The sequence below is a fragment of the Boleophthalmus pectinirostris genome, unplaced genomic scaffold (assembly GCF_026225935.1).
Source record: "Boleophthalmus pectinirostris isolate CB_2022bp ecotype Guang Dong unplaced genomic scaffold, ASM2622593v1 HiC_scaffold_21, whole genome shotgun sequence".
Classification (NCBI taxonomy): Eukaryota; Metazoa; Chordata; class Actinopteri; order Gobiiformes; family Gobiidae; genus Boleophthalmus; species Boleophthalmus pectinirostris.
In genome coordinates this window covers 16,669,937-16,686,502 of record NW_026571175.1, presented here as the reverse complement: position 1 = coordinate 16,686,502, position 16,566 = coordinate 16,669,937, and positions in this window count along the sequence as shown.

The window sequence follows — 16,566 nt, the reverse complement described above, 5'->3', positions numbered from 1 at the left end:
ATGAGACACACAAGGATTACTTTCAGACCCTTTGACATAATGATAATAATTTAGCAATAGAAACCTGCGATTTGACAGTACCATTATGTGGTCCTATTATAGCTGCTGGAAGTTCCTACAAGCACAACTTGCCATTTCAAATAGTCATACTTTTTTCCCTTTTCCAGTACACTAGCAAAGTATTTTACCACTTAGGCATTTTTTTTTAATCTTCAATGATTTGGAATAAAACATTAATATAAACCTATAGCTCAGCATTGCTTTGGTCAGCATCCCACTGTGCGATTTAATTACAATAATATATGTAAAAACCAGTCACGTCTTAAAACATAGCTGCTAGAAACTACTTCCTTATATTACATTCAAATGAGTGTGGCAAATGTGCAATGTCGTCATTTCTGATTCATTCCAGGAGAGATAATAGCACGGGAATAAATGTGATATAGTGCTGAATATAAAAAGTGGTGAAATACAGTTACCTTAAGAGAATATCACTGTACCATGCATCAAAAGTACACGCTGTGAAATTTGCTAATTTAATCACCATTGGGTCTGGTAGTGTCTGGCACCTAGCGAGTCCACTTTCTTTGACTCTGTGCTTCTGAGCCTCCATTACATTAGCAAGGTGGCGGTGGTGTGAAGTAGGTCGCAGACATTGAGGGAGTGAGTGAGGGGATAGTGAAGAGCAGGTGCCAGGGAAGGAATGGGGTTTTGACAGAGGAAAATGCAGAAAGAGCAGTCGAGGCAAGCTTAATTAAGACTATTATGGTCTGTCTGGGAGGTTTTCTGACAGCAGCAAGAAAAAGATGAAATCCCTCAAAGTGATGAGTGGTCATTTAAAGAGAAGTTTGGATTTGATTTGAAAGTGCATATTCAGAATGCTGAAGTAGAGCATGCAGTTCTGTTGAATATGTGATTAAATAAGGTAAATTTGTCAAAACATTTCATTTTGCAAAAGAAACATTTTTCCTTATGGCTGATTTTAAACAACACTGTCAAAAATCAAACACTTATAAAAATGGGAGAGAAACTGACTTGATTGGTTTGACATGTTAATTGTTTTAAAAAGAGGTGTATGGTGATTGATTAATAAGAAGTGAGTAGGCGTACACTGAAACAAAAAGTCAAATATTTTCAGAGTTTAGTTTCCAACTTGAATAATTATTTGCTGTTGAAACTTCATATCAATATAGTTCTCATAGTAAGCTTTAGGACAGGTCAGAATTTAATGGTACAGTTTGCTCTTTAACTGCTGTTAGAATACAGATTTTTTGACCTGGTTTGTGGTTAATGCTGTATCTCTCCATTGACCAGGCCTCTTCACAGGAAACAAAAACTGACTGACTGACTGAGGTGAAATTATTCTTTCACAGTAGTTTCAGAAACTGGTGTCATCATTCAACCCTAAAGACATGCTTGTCATCAGTTACTTTAAGCAATAAGATATGAAGTTTGTGGACCCAGTATTTATCAAAAAATGATAAAGTTCAGATATTTCTTTCAAAATCAGTAGATCTTCCTCAGAGTTGCATAAGCCCCTAGTCAGGCTGGTGCCACCTAGTGCCTCCGCTCAATTTCATTTCTCTTCAGCAACTAGGTCAGAAATAGGAATACACTAGACGGTTTGTAAGAATTCAGGAAGTTGTAGAATGCGCACCGGCCAATCAGTGAAGAGCTGTGAAGCCATGAGGGGGTCCCTTTTGTGGTACAGCACAACAGTAAACAAAACGGTCAAGATGGATGTAGACGAAGCCATACATTCTGTGTTGGCAACGATACCTGAGATCAAGGATTTAAAACTGTGATAAAGAGAATGTTTGGTGAATTTTATCAAGGGGAAAGACGTTATTGCCCTTCTTCCTACAGGATTTGGTGCATTATATATGTCACGACCAAATAGCAGCGATTGGTTAAATAAAAAAGTACCCACCTACCATCAAGCGAACGAATGCTAATGCTCTGAGGTCAGACGGTTTCCACAAAGTGAAACCGGCTGATGAATCAGGCTAATAAGACCCTGCCCTCCATCTGAAATTATGACATCATCAGAAAACAGACAGATTGTTTGTGCCCACAAGATCCAAGATACACAAATTCAAACCATGACTGAACAGAATTATAGTTAAGTCCAGTGCTTATGTGCCCATGATGGTATAGCAATTTTATTTTTGTATGGCCCCCCTAGCTCAAAGTCTTGTTAGTATAATTATAGAGTGCTGAAAGTGTTTGAAATAATGATTTTCCTTCCAAACAATATATTTTCAATTGCACTTTCAAATTGTAAGGTCTACTTTTGAAATACTCAAAAACCAATAAGGCAAGAAGTAACTTTTCAAAGCTCTATATATCTTACACAAACAAGTCGGAAAGGTGTTGAGAGAGGGGATCACAATTTCGAGACGACGGCCATTTTGATGGGAAATTGATCAGTCTGATAAATGCAGGAGGGCTTTTGAGGTAAGAGATTGTGATGGTGATGGGAGAGAGGAGGGGGGCATGCTGTTTACTTTCAGGTAGCATTGGAGAGATGAGAATGTGGTCGGGACAGTACGTGATAAATGGACCTAAAGAGGGGCCACTGGACATCTGACAGAAAATGTGACAGGGCCCGGAGGCTGCCCAGTGCATATAAAGCAGATGGTCCCAGTCTGAGTCATGTGGCTGTGGCTTTATTGACTGAAGGGGACTGGATGAGGATGGCAGCAGGGCAGGTTACCACTGGTACAGGTTATGTTTATCTAATGCATACTTAAAAAAAAAAAACTTTTAAGGGTTATGGATATTTTATACTACTTACTTTGCAGTTTGTTTGTTTCACTTGAAGAATTTGGAAAAGAAAAGTTGGAAAAGATGTCAAAATATAAAACGATAATTTAATTAAATTGAATTCAATATGTCTGAGGTCTCAAAATAGGCGTTCAGTGATTTATTAAATAACAGATAAAAAGTATCAGAATGATGTGATCTGAAATTTAAAAAGTCTGTTTATTTATAACTTACTAAATTTCCAAGGAGAGGTCAGCCACCTACTGATCATCTCCATGGAGATGTAATAGATGTGCCTTAATTGTTCGACAGTACAGCATTAAACTCTATCTTGCATTTGATTGATTGATTTCAGTCACAGGTATATTTTGACATTATTTCACAGGCTGCCATATTTAACATACATTGACCAAAAAGGTCTAGGCTGAAACTTGAGCTTATTATGCCTTTACCCTTTATTCCTTTGTCAGAGTGTCATCTTGACACCTGTTCATCTTCATAAATAAAGCAAGAGGAAAAAAACTAATCAACTAATCAACTAACTATCATAATTCACGTATCTGCCCAGAGTCCTTTTTGCTTAAAAAAAAAAAAAAAGAAATAGAAATATTCGCACAGTGAGTGAATAATCGAATGTTCCTGGCAATGCTATAGCAGCTCTATAGAGACCAGCAGGCAAAGGGTCCTCCACACAAAAAGATTACTGCTTTGGGATATTTTGGCAAGTAGGCCTCTGGGAACTCTAGATGATTATTCGGCTGGCTTATGATCTTATTGATGGCAGTTGAGTCACTGTGACCCGTAACAATGTGTTGAAAAATAAAACAGGTTTATGTTTATGGTCTCATATCTCCTCGCTTGTGTTATTCCTGTAGTCTTTGAAAAAGTTGTGAGCCCCGGGATGGATGCACGTATGCCTTCCACTTTCTTTCTCTTGTGTCTAAATCTGTTAAAAAGAGCAGCAGAGGACTCCGCGGGCATGCTTTAAAATTCTGACTGTCCAAAACATTTATTTTTACATAAAAGTCTAACCAACTGCAGCGTAAATCTTTAAACGATGACCGAGTTGCACCAGGGCATGTTGCTGTGTTTGTGGGAGAGTTTACCACATCTCACTGTGGTTTTAAAGGGCACCCCCAGAGGTCCGGGTGTGTTATGGCAGGGCGGGGGCACTCAGTATATGGGTAAGTGAACTTCCATGTCTCCTGTCAGCGTTCCTGCTCCATTGGAGGAGGAGAGTAAAAAGATTTGGCCCAGAGAATAAGCCGTACAGAATGAAATATCCAAAACAAAAGTCTAGAGCAAAGAGAGCTGAATATAAGAGTGTTACTCAAACTCTGATACTTTACAACTGTGCTTCAGTTAACAACTACCTTCAGTTAATCCATAATTTACCACTGCCAAAGACACCACCAGCATTCTTATCTTAGAATATATGTGTTCACTTAGAAACAACTAAATAGTCCACACTTTAAGACAGTTTGCTATTTCACAACATCAACTTATATTACCTTCATTATTTAAGGTTGCTCTCTCAAACTGCATATTTCTACCCTAAGGACATGCTTTATTAGCCTGATTCATCAACCGGTTTTACTTAGTGGAAACTGTCTGACCTCACAGCATTAGGTTTCATTCGCTCGACCGTAGGCAGGTACTTTTTGTATTTAACCAATCGCTGCTATTTGTGCTATTTGCTAAGTATGTAATGTGGCGCTAATGGGGCTAACCGGCATATTAAGCTTTTCCCAAATCCTGTAGGAAGAAGGGCAATAATGATAAAATTCACCAAGCATTCTCTTTGTTTCGGCTTTAAATCCTTGATCTCGGGAATCGTTGCCAACACAGAATGTATGGCTCTTCGCTGATTTGCTCCTGCCCGTACTTGCACTTCTGGGGTTTTTCAAACCGTCTAGTGTATTCTGATTTCTGACCTAGTTGCTGGAGAGAAATGAAATTGAGCAGAGGCACTAGGTGTGCCATAGGCGCCATTTTGGAGTTTTTTTTTTTTTTAAGTTCAAAAAAGTTTTTTATGCATTTTAGTAATATGTAGGTTTCTCAACTGCTAAATGAGATATCAATAGTAAACCAAATAAGCCAACAAATTTTAACCTGGCTCAAACTATTTAGATTTTACTGGAAAAACTTATTTTCATAATACAGAATTTATTCAAATTCAAAAACATATCTGAAGTTGTTTGTTGGTTCTTTTTTTTTTTTTTTTTCCACACACATGAACTCAGTAACCCAATAATCCTGATATACAGGTTTTTTTTTTTCTCAAACAGAAAACACTTTATTCCACCTTGTGATATCATGTGGTAATGCAGGAAGTGTTCCACAGAGTTTTTAAACCTTCACTAAAAATAGTTGGATGATTTCAACCCTGGAATTTTCAGTCTCTACTGAACTAAAGGTGAAAGGAGCTGTTAACTTGGAAACTACTGGTTCATGACATCACAAGGTGGAACAGCATTTTGAGCTGTAGAGATGTAGACAGACATTATGAAGAATTACTCGGTGATGTATGAATGAAACAAAACACAGTTCTGGGGATGATTCCAAGTTCACTTAAAGCTCTCAGGAGATAATTTTGTGTAATATAGGCCCTTCAAGTGCAATGTAAGGCAAAGCTATCATTGCAGAAAATTAGAGAGTGAAGGAAGACCTAAAAGAATGAATGGATCTACAACAGGGGCTGTCACTGGGCTCCTGTAGCCTTCTCAGTGTAACAATAGCAGCAGATTGAGTTGGACAGGGTTCACACAGCGCTGTACTAGGCGAGCACACAAAGCTGTTATCTGGCTCTTCCTCAGTACTTGTCTGCAGAGGTGAGCCAGTACAGCAGCCTTTAGTCCTTCACACTTGTTCTTAGCAGCCCCCCTCTTTGTGAGACTGTGACATTGGAAGTTCTTCAGAGCACTGGGTGTAGCATAAGGTGTATTGTCAGTAGTTTCCTCATTCTGTGGACATAAGGACAAATGTGTTAAAATAAGGGTTTTGTGATGTCAAGGAAGAAGATTGAGGCCACAAAGCACTAAATTGAGCAACTTTTTTATAGATAGTTCAAACTTTGCAGTGAATATTTTCTTTACAGTGACATATTCTGTTCATTACTGTCAACATTCCCTAGGGATGTGATGTTCATTGCCAAATAAATAAATAAATAAATAAATAATAATTGCTCTAAAAATATTTGGAATAGATCAGGGGTTTCAAAACCTTTTTCATTAATGAATAAGGCTTGGAACAGTAATCTTAAGTCTATATCGCTGTGGTATGTGATGTCATTAAATGTATAGTGGTAGAATTACTTACTTTCACGTTAATTTATTGTACTTATGTTCATATAGGCCAATTCAGCAGGAAGCCTGACGCCTGATCCCGCCCCCTGAAATAAATATTTATCACATTAATAATTGTCATAATGATTAACTATTTAAAACAAAATATTATATCTTTTGAATGAGAAAAGGCAAAGGGAAAAGTTCTCAAAAGTTGCATATAACAGGAAGCTGCAACTCATGAATTGCTTAAAGTTTGATTTCAAAAGATAACACCAATTCCCTGATTGGACGTTTTGAATGAATCTTAGCCTTGTTATTCCTCAGTGATTAATTAGCTGATTAAATGAGTTATCCAGACTTTGGAACGAAAAGATTCATCTGCCTTGGCAAAACTTTCATCACTGTAGTTCTTGCTATGCCCTTAAATACAGTGGGATATTTAGAGTTAACATATTATGGTGAAATAATGTTATATATATTGTTATGCTAGATTGCAAAGGCCTTGGTTATATATGGATGTCTTCTTTCAAGGTCATGATGTAACTATCGTAATACAGAACTTTTGAGTAGCGAAAGCTTCACCTATAGCTTCTTGCCTTTCAAAGACACTTTTACATCATGCAGTCACTGATTCCTGCTTTTCCATGTCTTCTTTATGCTCCAAAGTGCCCACCAAAGTGCAGTCTTCCAGGTCTTTGTGCAATCTGGATCACAGACAGTCTACACTCCACTGGTCAGGGCATGTCAGTCTCTATGCCATTAGACATTAAAAGATTCAAAGATACACTCATGTATCCATGTTAGTATACATGGGATCTGTTAACAAGATCACTCAAAACAGGAAAATAATCATTTTATCAAATAATTTAAATAAAGCAGTAAATGGCATTTCCATTTCTATTTTCCTACATGTATTTAGATATGTCATGTCAGTCCTAATAAATTAACTGGACACTGCACCTATCTACTGAAAGAAGTAGTCAAGGTTTTGTTGTGTTTCTCTCCTAAACATAAATCTCTTCTTAGAACTGTGTGGTACGGAGTGGTACATTGCTCACTGCTTTCTCTAAAATAGCATGTATTACTTACATGCTTAGCTGCTGTCTCAGTTAATCTGGCCATTAGTGAGATCTAAGCTTTAGTCAAAGTCTGTCTTATCTATGAGACAGAGGCCGACCTCAGAGGACAAACAGTTCCTCTTTATATCCGCCCTGTGTCTCTGCTGTCTTTGAACCGCTCAGACAGCCCTGTGTCTATTGACAGAAGGGACTTTATTAAAGTGCATGTGATTGGCATTAAGCAGTGTCAATGTGACCAAATGTTACACAAACACGTCTTTTTATTTTTGTAGACCTTGTTTTTCACTCACTGTCATTCTAATCACTTTGGATAAACAGGTGGATAAAAGGTCTTTTATGTGTATCTATTTGAGCTCAACTAAAAGAAGACATATTATGCATCATTCACTTTTAAAAGCTTTTAACCACATTATAATAATCATTTATCCACTCAAAGTTTTATTGATACATGTTAGAGTAATCTTTATTCTCTGCTCTGTTGCTGCTCTATTACTTGGTTCTCTGATTTTGTGTTTTTAAATGGTAATGTAGGATTCGGTAGAGATGCTGGGTCATTTTGTCATTTTGGCACAAATAGGAAAAAATCCACAGCTTTATACAGCACGGCTTTGTTGTGATGACATTTATGCTGATGAAAGAAAAAAGGGGAAGGCAGAACTCAATTTTCAACTGGAAGTCAGCAGACTAGTTTCTTTAGTTTCTAGTTTCTCTACTCTCTAAGTCGTTTTAGATCAATATTGCAATTTAAAATGTCCAAATGGTAAAATAATGGCATGACTCTGCTCTAGGTAAACCAAGTCAATTAGATGGGTCAAATGCTGAGGACACAAAGTATCAAAGGCAAAGAAACAGAGAAAATACAACAGTGCTTTTTCAGCAAATGCATACTAAATCCAGCAAAATGTAACAATTTTCAGTTGCTCATTCCTGTGGGCTTGTAGTGGGTACAGTATGCACGATAATGGCCATTTAGTAAAGCTAAGAGTGATTCTTCTGTTTAATCCCAACTGATCATTATATTTCATAAACCCACAATGTTTTTATTCTCTGTTGAGCTAATACTCTGAAGCACTGCCCTGGATAAAACTAATGAGAAATCACACATGCATGAATTCAGTCCCTACCAACCCACATTAAGCCCAAACTAATGAATAGATTTGAGTGTCTGCTATCATACAGAAAGGTATTCAAAAGTCTGCCAGTCACAGTCCCTCATTAAATTTAACTGACCAATACACTTTGAATTAAATTGCAACTATACTTAATTCTCTGATACTCATATTCTAAGCTATCTTTTTTTCTTCTTCTTCACATGGAAACAAAACAAAGTTATCTCGGGGGGATGGGTATTGCTTTTTTGCAGGTGAATAATTCTTGAAAATGTCGCTAGGGTTACATCATTTTTACCTGCGTTACTACAGATCCACAACTGTCTTTCTGTCAGCCAGGACCACTAACAACCAATTTGTAAATCGACAATGCAACCATTCCAATCACGATCATCTGGGTAGACAACATCATCTCCTCCAAAAGGAAATGCGCATGTCTATTCTACTAAATCCAGTGTACTCTAAAGTTCTCAGTGTTCAGGTATAGACCATTTGTATTAGGCATTGGGGAACTAAGTAGTGTACTGCTGATTCCTTATTTGTAAAACGTTAAAACTAATTAAAGGTCCATTGTGTAACTTTTCTGGTGAAGGGTCCATCACCTGCTTGTTTCTATGGTAAGTCACTGCTCTGTCTGGAATGTTCCACAGCATGATTTTAAACAACTATACCTTACAATTCAATTACAGGTGGTTTTAAGATATAGGAAAACAGACATCCTGACTGTGAGCGTGGTCGCCTCTCCACAGATCTGACCTGTAACTTGATCTGGTTTGGTCTCCGTGATGATAGAAAGGTTCAATACCACACTGTGAAACATTCCAGACAAATCTGGAGTAAAGCATTTGACGGACATTCAACCAGAAAAGTTACACAATGCACCTTTAAACACCTTTAGATATATTGCGATGCCGCTGATGCAAAGCAAAACTACTTGGAGGCGTCAGTAGCACAGTAATAGCTCTTATTAATGGCTTTACTAAGAAATCTTATTTTGTTTTAATATACTGCATCATTAAAAAGTCACGAGCTGCATTAAATAAATAGCAGAATTAATTAATTAGCCACAGAAGTTATTTATTCTACCATCTACAGCTCATATCTTAACTTAGTAAAAAAAAAAAAAAACTATTGCAAATGAATTGTACACACGATAAATATTGAGCAGCAAAATATAATGTCCCAGCTTTTATATATTGAACGATAAGACAATAGTATTTATTATGATGGGCCTAAATATGATGTCTGACCTATAGCTGTGGTGTACATCATTTACTAGAAAAGTTACATGGAGCAACTTTTGTGGTCATTTCATTTTGTCTAACTAAGTTTAAATAACAAATACATTCAAAGGACGCTATATTACTCTATTTTCTGATCTAATATATTATAATGTTGTTTCCTCAGCCCAAACATACATAGAGTTGTGATTTGTTTAACACACAAATCCTGCATATTTAGACTGAGTTCTTCTCTCAAACAGAAAACACATCTCCTTACACCTTCACAATCATTCTCCATCTCTACTGATCAAAAGGTAAAAGGTTGTTGTTAACTTTAAAACTACCGCCTCATGTCATCACAAGGTGGAACATAATATTTTGAGCTTTGGAGATGTAGACAGAATTATAAAGAAGGGTTACTCCAAGATGTGTGAATGAAACAAAACAAAACTCAGCATTTTTTTTTTTTTTATAACATGGCTTAAAGCTAACAAAGAATCCATTTTGTGTAATATGGGACCTTTAAAGACTTATACTAGCCTATTTATAGTGAATTACCAAAATTCAATATATTTAATTTAGGAAAGAACATATGTATATTTGAGTGCAGGCAGGCTTATATATAGCACAAGATGGCCGCTGCTGTGAGCCATTGATTCCAGCCTTGTTTTCAAACTAGGACTCCAATCACATTTTTCACTAAGCGGAAAGTCATTGGTTCAGTCACCAGACTAAACAGATGAGTGCACTGCCCAGTCTCTTTCAGTCTGATTGAGATGGAAGATCAGGGGAAATCCATGGCACAATACACACAGTCACTACATTCATTATTTATGTTAGCGACTCCATAGGCCGGAAGCAGCACAGGTCCCTTTATTAGAGAGGAATGAACTGTAGAAAGTTTCTTGTACAATGTTGCACTGCAAGCTAGGACTTTTGAGACTTTGAGTAAATCATTTATGAAAAAACAAGAATGTAATGGCCTACTATGACATGGGAAAAAAGTAACTCCTCTAAATGTGATTGTTAAAATGACTTTTCCCCCCTTTTAGTTAGTTTAGTTGATTTATTTGGTCATACATAAAGATGACTACAAATAGCAATACATGATATGCTTGAGTTAATTCTATGTTATGAGGTAAATACAAACTTAAAAGCTATGTCAAGTTGATTCTATAACATTGTTATACCTGAGCCCTGACAGGGCGTAGGACCTATTGAGTTAGCTATGAAGAATGCATGGGCAACGATGAGCGCATGGGCGAATGTGAGAGGACGTGGCGCAGCTTCGTCCTCTCGGTCGCCCCCGGCATTAACAGCAGTATTCCAGTAACCCACACCCAAGACCTGGGACATATTTATCACTGGTAAATTGAATGGAAGCCAATGGGAGGTCATGATGTGACCCTGACGAGATGGTGAATGACCAGCTGCTTAGCCCTCGTCATTGTTAGGGTTACAACTAGGGTCAGGTTTAAGGTTACGGTTACGTTTAGGGTTAGGCCTAGCATTAGAATTGGGACTAGGGGTTAGACTTTTGGTTGGGGTTTACGGTTATTAGGGTTGGTGTGGGTCACGGCGTTTGTGGAGCGCAGCGTGTGCGACGGGCGAGAGCTGTTCGACGCCACTTGTGGCTTTAATTACCAATTTGCAACTCTTAAAAGGTCCATATTACTCTATTTTCTGATCTGTTATAATGTTGTTTTCTCACCAAAACATACATGGAGTTGTGTTTTGTTTCATTTGCACATGTTCAACACACAAAACCTGCATATTTGGACTGAGTTCTTCTCTCAAACAGAAAACACTTTGTTCCTCCCTGTGATGCAATGTGGTAATACTGGAAGTGCTCCACAGTATTTTTTTTAAATCAATACACATTCACTTGGATCATTTGGATAATTTCAGCCCTTGAATTGCCAATCTCCATTTTGTGTAATACAGGACCTTTAACTGTTTGATGCTTTCAACACTCAAAAGTTTGTGAAAATGAAATGGGCATGTAATTGGGGTCTTGTATTTGGTTCTCTTACATGTTGTAGAAAAAGTAATTCAAAACTTGTCTGGATTTTACCTTGCCAAGCTGAAACCATCTGTCTTAAGAAGAAAAAAAAATACGAAGTTTGTATTTCTTCACAACCCAGAGGCCCCTCAGAAGTTCAATAAAACCAGTGTTATCGCTTATCACCACAAAGAACATGGGAAAAGTCCAACTCAAGCATTTGTAATAGAAAAACAGCATGCTGGCAACACAAGGCACTGCAAGAACTCCTTAAAACCTGTAAGCAGCTGAAATCACAGACCGGAGAGACAATGGACATGGCAAAACCCAAGCAGAGGCATTGTGGCCAGGACCAAAAGGGAAAAATGCTTTGTGATTAAACCTTAATACCCAGTGAAAATTCTTGCTGCAGTTTTACTCAGCCTAAACCCCGCTGTGGCATAGCTCCAGTATCCATGAGGAAAGCCAATGCACAACTTCGCTCTGGAAAAAAAAAAACTGCTTCTTCCTTCTTTACCGTCACTCTACACATTATTAGATATTTGTTCAATTCAAAATAGCACATAATCAGCCTATAATTTAGATGATGCTGTAAAATCACAATGTCAAATAACACAAATTTTAACATTTAAAATTAAATATTCAAAAGCTTTGGGGTACAATTCTCAATTATTGGATTCTGATAGCAATTATCAGATGGCTCTGCCCCCCACATCCGAACAGCTCCCACAGTGGACTGTTTTAAGTCTCGTCTTAAAACCCACTTTTATTCTCTGGCTTTTAACGCCGCATGAGTTGTGTGATGTCTTTTATTTATTTTATCTATTTTACTTATTCACTGCTACTGATTTAACTGGTTTTATTGATTTAGGACTTTATCTTTTTGTTGTCTTCATTTTATGATCTCTGTGCAGCACTGGAAACTGCTTTGTTTGTAAAATGTGCTATATAGATAAAGTGGGATTTGGGGATCATATTTTCTGCAGAAATGTGGTCAAATGTGCTGGTATGTCTTTATTGAGGTTCACGTGAATAGGTAATAAAATTAATAAAATTAACTAGTACACAGAAACATCTCAAGTTTTGACTCCCACAGCTTTATCTGGGGAAGCTTATATATTACTCTCCAGCTTCGTCCCTTTGTGTCTGTCCCTCATCCTCCTTTTGGATGACAACGTTCCACAGTATCAGGTCAAGTTATGGGTCTGATTTGTGGAGAGGGACCCCATGCACAGAATGCATCCAGTGTATTTTTGAGCAATAGAAAAACACGTGAAAGCAAAATGAATACATTAACTGACAAACTTAACTGGCAAAACAATAACCACCTATCAGGAAAGTTATTGCACCTTCAATATCAGTTGCAGTGTGTCTAAGCAAGACACACACTGAAGTTCACTCTCCCCCACTGACATGGACATCCCAGTTTGAGAACCACAACTTCGACAATTAAAACACTAGTGTGCATGGTGTCTGTAATAAAATGAAAATATTCTTGCTAATGTGGCCGACTTGGATAGCAGAATCCATTGCAGTTACAAATGGATAAACTCACCTTGCGGCCGCTCATTAGCCGAACTGTTATATCAGCGCAGGGGGGGCTGATTGCCTGAGCTCTTCTGTTTGTTAATCTGATCATGTTTGGAGCTGTACAAACAAGCTAGCATCAACAAGCTGAAACCTATCCACCACACACACGCACCCACACACAAGCAGCGATCTCCTCTCCCTCGCTAAATAATGAAGATCGGGCGGCACATCGCTTAGGTGATTAATTATCCATGTCACCAGATGGGACGAAGAGCAAAGAAAAAAAGTCTGGTTTTCCGTTTTTTTCTCCACTAAATGCATTTTAGAGTGAGGATTCGATTGGGGTAATGACAGCCATATGTTGATGGATGACCAGAGGCGAGTATTAATCAGAAATTCACCGGGACGAAGGGTTAGATGTGTGTGTCTGTGTGTGTGTGTGTGTGTGTTTGTGTGTGTGGACCTTTAGAATTCAGCAGGGTGAAATTACAAAAGGAGCCAAAAGTTTGAAAGAAATTAGTTGGAGATTGCCTGAGGAAAAATTTTGCATAATGTATTACTAGAAATAAGGTCATGAACAAAGAGTCTTTAAATACTTTTTTGGGGTTTTTGTTTTTAATTATTATGCTACTGTGAATTGTGAAAGCTGATTTTTCGCTGTTCACAACTTGGGGTGGACACTGTAAACAATCAGAGTGTAGTTTGCCAGCACTCACACAAACTATGCCTGCTTTCATGAGTCTCGTTTTGGTCCTTTTACTCAAAACTTTGACATCATTTATATCATCATTATATCCCTGTTATTCCATCTATGCTTCAACCAACTCAACTAAGAACTTCTCTTATCTCCGAAACATTTGTGTGAATTGGCCCTAAAACTTTCTGTACTTGACAAAGATGAAAAAAGTCGAAAACATTTGTATTAATTATTAATTATTATTAATTAATCATTGCATTTATGTAGCACTTTTCAAGATTCCCAAAGTGCTTTACTGTTCATTATTCATTCACTCAACCCTCAGTGGTGGTAATCTACTACTGTAGCCACAGCTGCCCTGGGGCAGACTGATGGAAGCGAGGCTGCCAATGTGTGCCATTGGCCCCTCCGACCACCACCATCATTCACCTCATGCGCGCACCACTTTCATTCTAGGCAATGTGGGTGAAGTCCCTTGCCTAAGGACACCACAACAGTCAGTTTTTGCAACTGGTGTCCCACTGTGACACCTGATTTTCTAAAATCATGATTTAACAAGCCGGTATGGACACACAATATTTTTATAACTTCACTGCTTCCGTTTCTGCCCCTCTTTCCTAAACATACACAAAAGTAGAGAAGGTTTGCACCTTTGGGAGTTCATTTGAACAGCATATTTAAGTAATTCAACTATTATAACCTCACATCACATTGCATTGTGAAACTGACCTAAAATGAATCTTTGAAGCCTTATTAAAAGTACGGTGAGTCTGTGAAAGCTGTGTTAAAAACTTTCTGCTTCAAATAAGTTTCAAGATGTGGCCCTTTGTGATAAAGTTTGGACACCCCTGAATGATATTAAACTTCTCTAACTTGCATTTATTTTATTACAGATGTTTCTACTGCGCAAAAATGCAGTGCATTCTTGCTGAGTGGGTGTCACCAAACTGCACTAAAGTAACTGTCACTGACTACATGATTTAATGTCAGTGGTGAGTCTTCTCCAGATGGTGCCTTTTACTTACTCTTTTAATTTGATTCTGAATTTGAAACTTTTTTTAAAAAAACTTCTCAGAATTAAAATGTTTACGCTTTCACAACTTTCACACTTCTTAACACGTTTTTATGTGTGCATGTTCTTTGCTGTCGATATGGGTTAAACTTGATTGGGTAAGCAGCATGGATTGTATATATAAATGGGCATAGCTAACCTGCTAGCCACCTCATTCCAAATTGGAGAGTCTGTTTCCAATTGACTTCACATTGAAATATTGTCACCTCTCTGTATCTGCTGCAGTCCGCCTCGTCATTTTGGTCTTGAAATGTTCACATTAATCTGCTCTACATGATCCTAGTGCTTTTATTTAGCAGTTTGGTATGTAACAAAATTCCTATCCCTAATATAGACCTGGCTCCAAATGCACTCCTGTAACTGCTAGCATCACACTCCTTTAGTCCACTTCTTTATACAGTCTATGGTAAGCGGAGAAACCAACTTTAAACAGTCCAGCCTCTTCTGTGTCTGTTAGTAGATAGTGCATACACCACACGCCTTTGAATCCAAGGGTCGCAGGTTCAAGACCAGACTCTGGTACTCTGAAATTGCCACTGTGCACAATCACTGCATAATGAAATCATCCGCTGCATTGTATGTTGTTCAGTATCGTTTTTTACAGTTAAGGGCACAAGTGAATAGAAGCATCATAGGCTGTTTGGTGGTTGACATACTATATGAGGTCAAACTCAAAAGGCCTTGGGGAAGCTGGGTGCACACAAGAGACCAGTTATGGAGCTCGGTCAGGCGAACAGACAGTGGAGAAGGTCTTTATATCCCTCATTACATGGGCATACGTGTCATATATCTGCACCCATGGGCCAAACCATCTCTGTGTTCTAAAGGCTATTGAAGGAAAAGAGACAGGAACAATTACTCAGAACAATTTTGGTAACACTTAATAATAACTACACCACAACTCTGCTTAAGAAAGCATAGTGTATTAAAGGTTCTATATTGACTATTGTGAGCTTTAAGACATGTTATAATGCTATTATATCCTCAAAAACATTCCTGGAGTTGTTTTGTTTCATTCACATTATTATTAATCTGTCTACATCTCCAAAGATCAAAATTCTCTACTCCACTTTGTGATGTCATATAATGGTATAGTTTCCAAGTTAACAGCTTTTACTTTTAGTTCAGTCGACACTGACAATTGCAGGGCTGAAGTTATCTGAAAAATTCTAGTAAAAGGTGTATGGATCTTAAGCTCTTTCTGTGTTCCTGTTGAGTGTTTTTGGCTTGATCTCAACCTAAATATGCCGGGTTTGTGTGTTAAACATGTGTGAATGAAACAAAACACAACTCCAGGTATGTTTTTCATGAGGAAAAATCATTATAGCATGGATTAGAAAATGGCGTAATATAGGACCTTTACGTACTTAGTAAGCCTGAATGATTCTTAATAAGCAATTTATTATTTATTCTTAGACTGAAGTCTTTCTTCATGCTTTATTAAGGCTAACTGAGATAACTTGGTGTTGTTTTCAACGAGAGGCCTCTTAATCAGAGATTGCTGGTCTCAGCAAAATAATTGTATTTATATCACTGACCTGTGTAGCCTAGATTTTTCAAGGATGCTATAAATAACTAACCACTACTAAAGCACTATTCTACTGGAAGGTGAAAAGGCAACCCATGTTCAACCCACTTAGAAAAGGCTACTGCCACAATTTTGCTTAACTGGAAGAATCAGTAACTTCTGTTTTTTAATCATGCATGTGCAATTACTGCTTTGAATTTAACAGATGACAGAATGGCACCAAAAACTCATCTACTTTTCTCAATGCCCACAATTCCCCACACTATAGCAAAC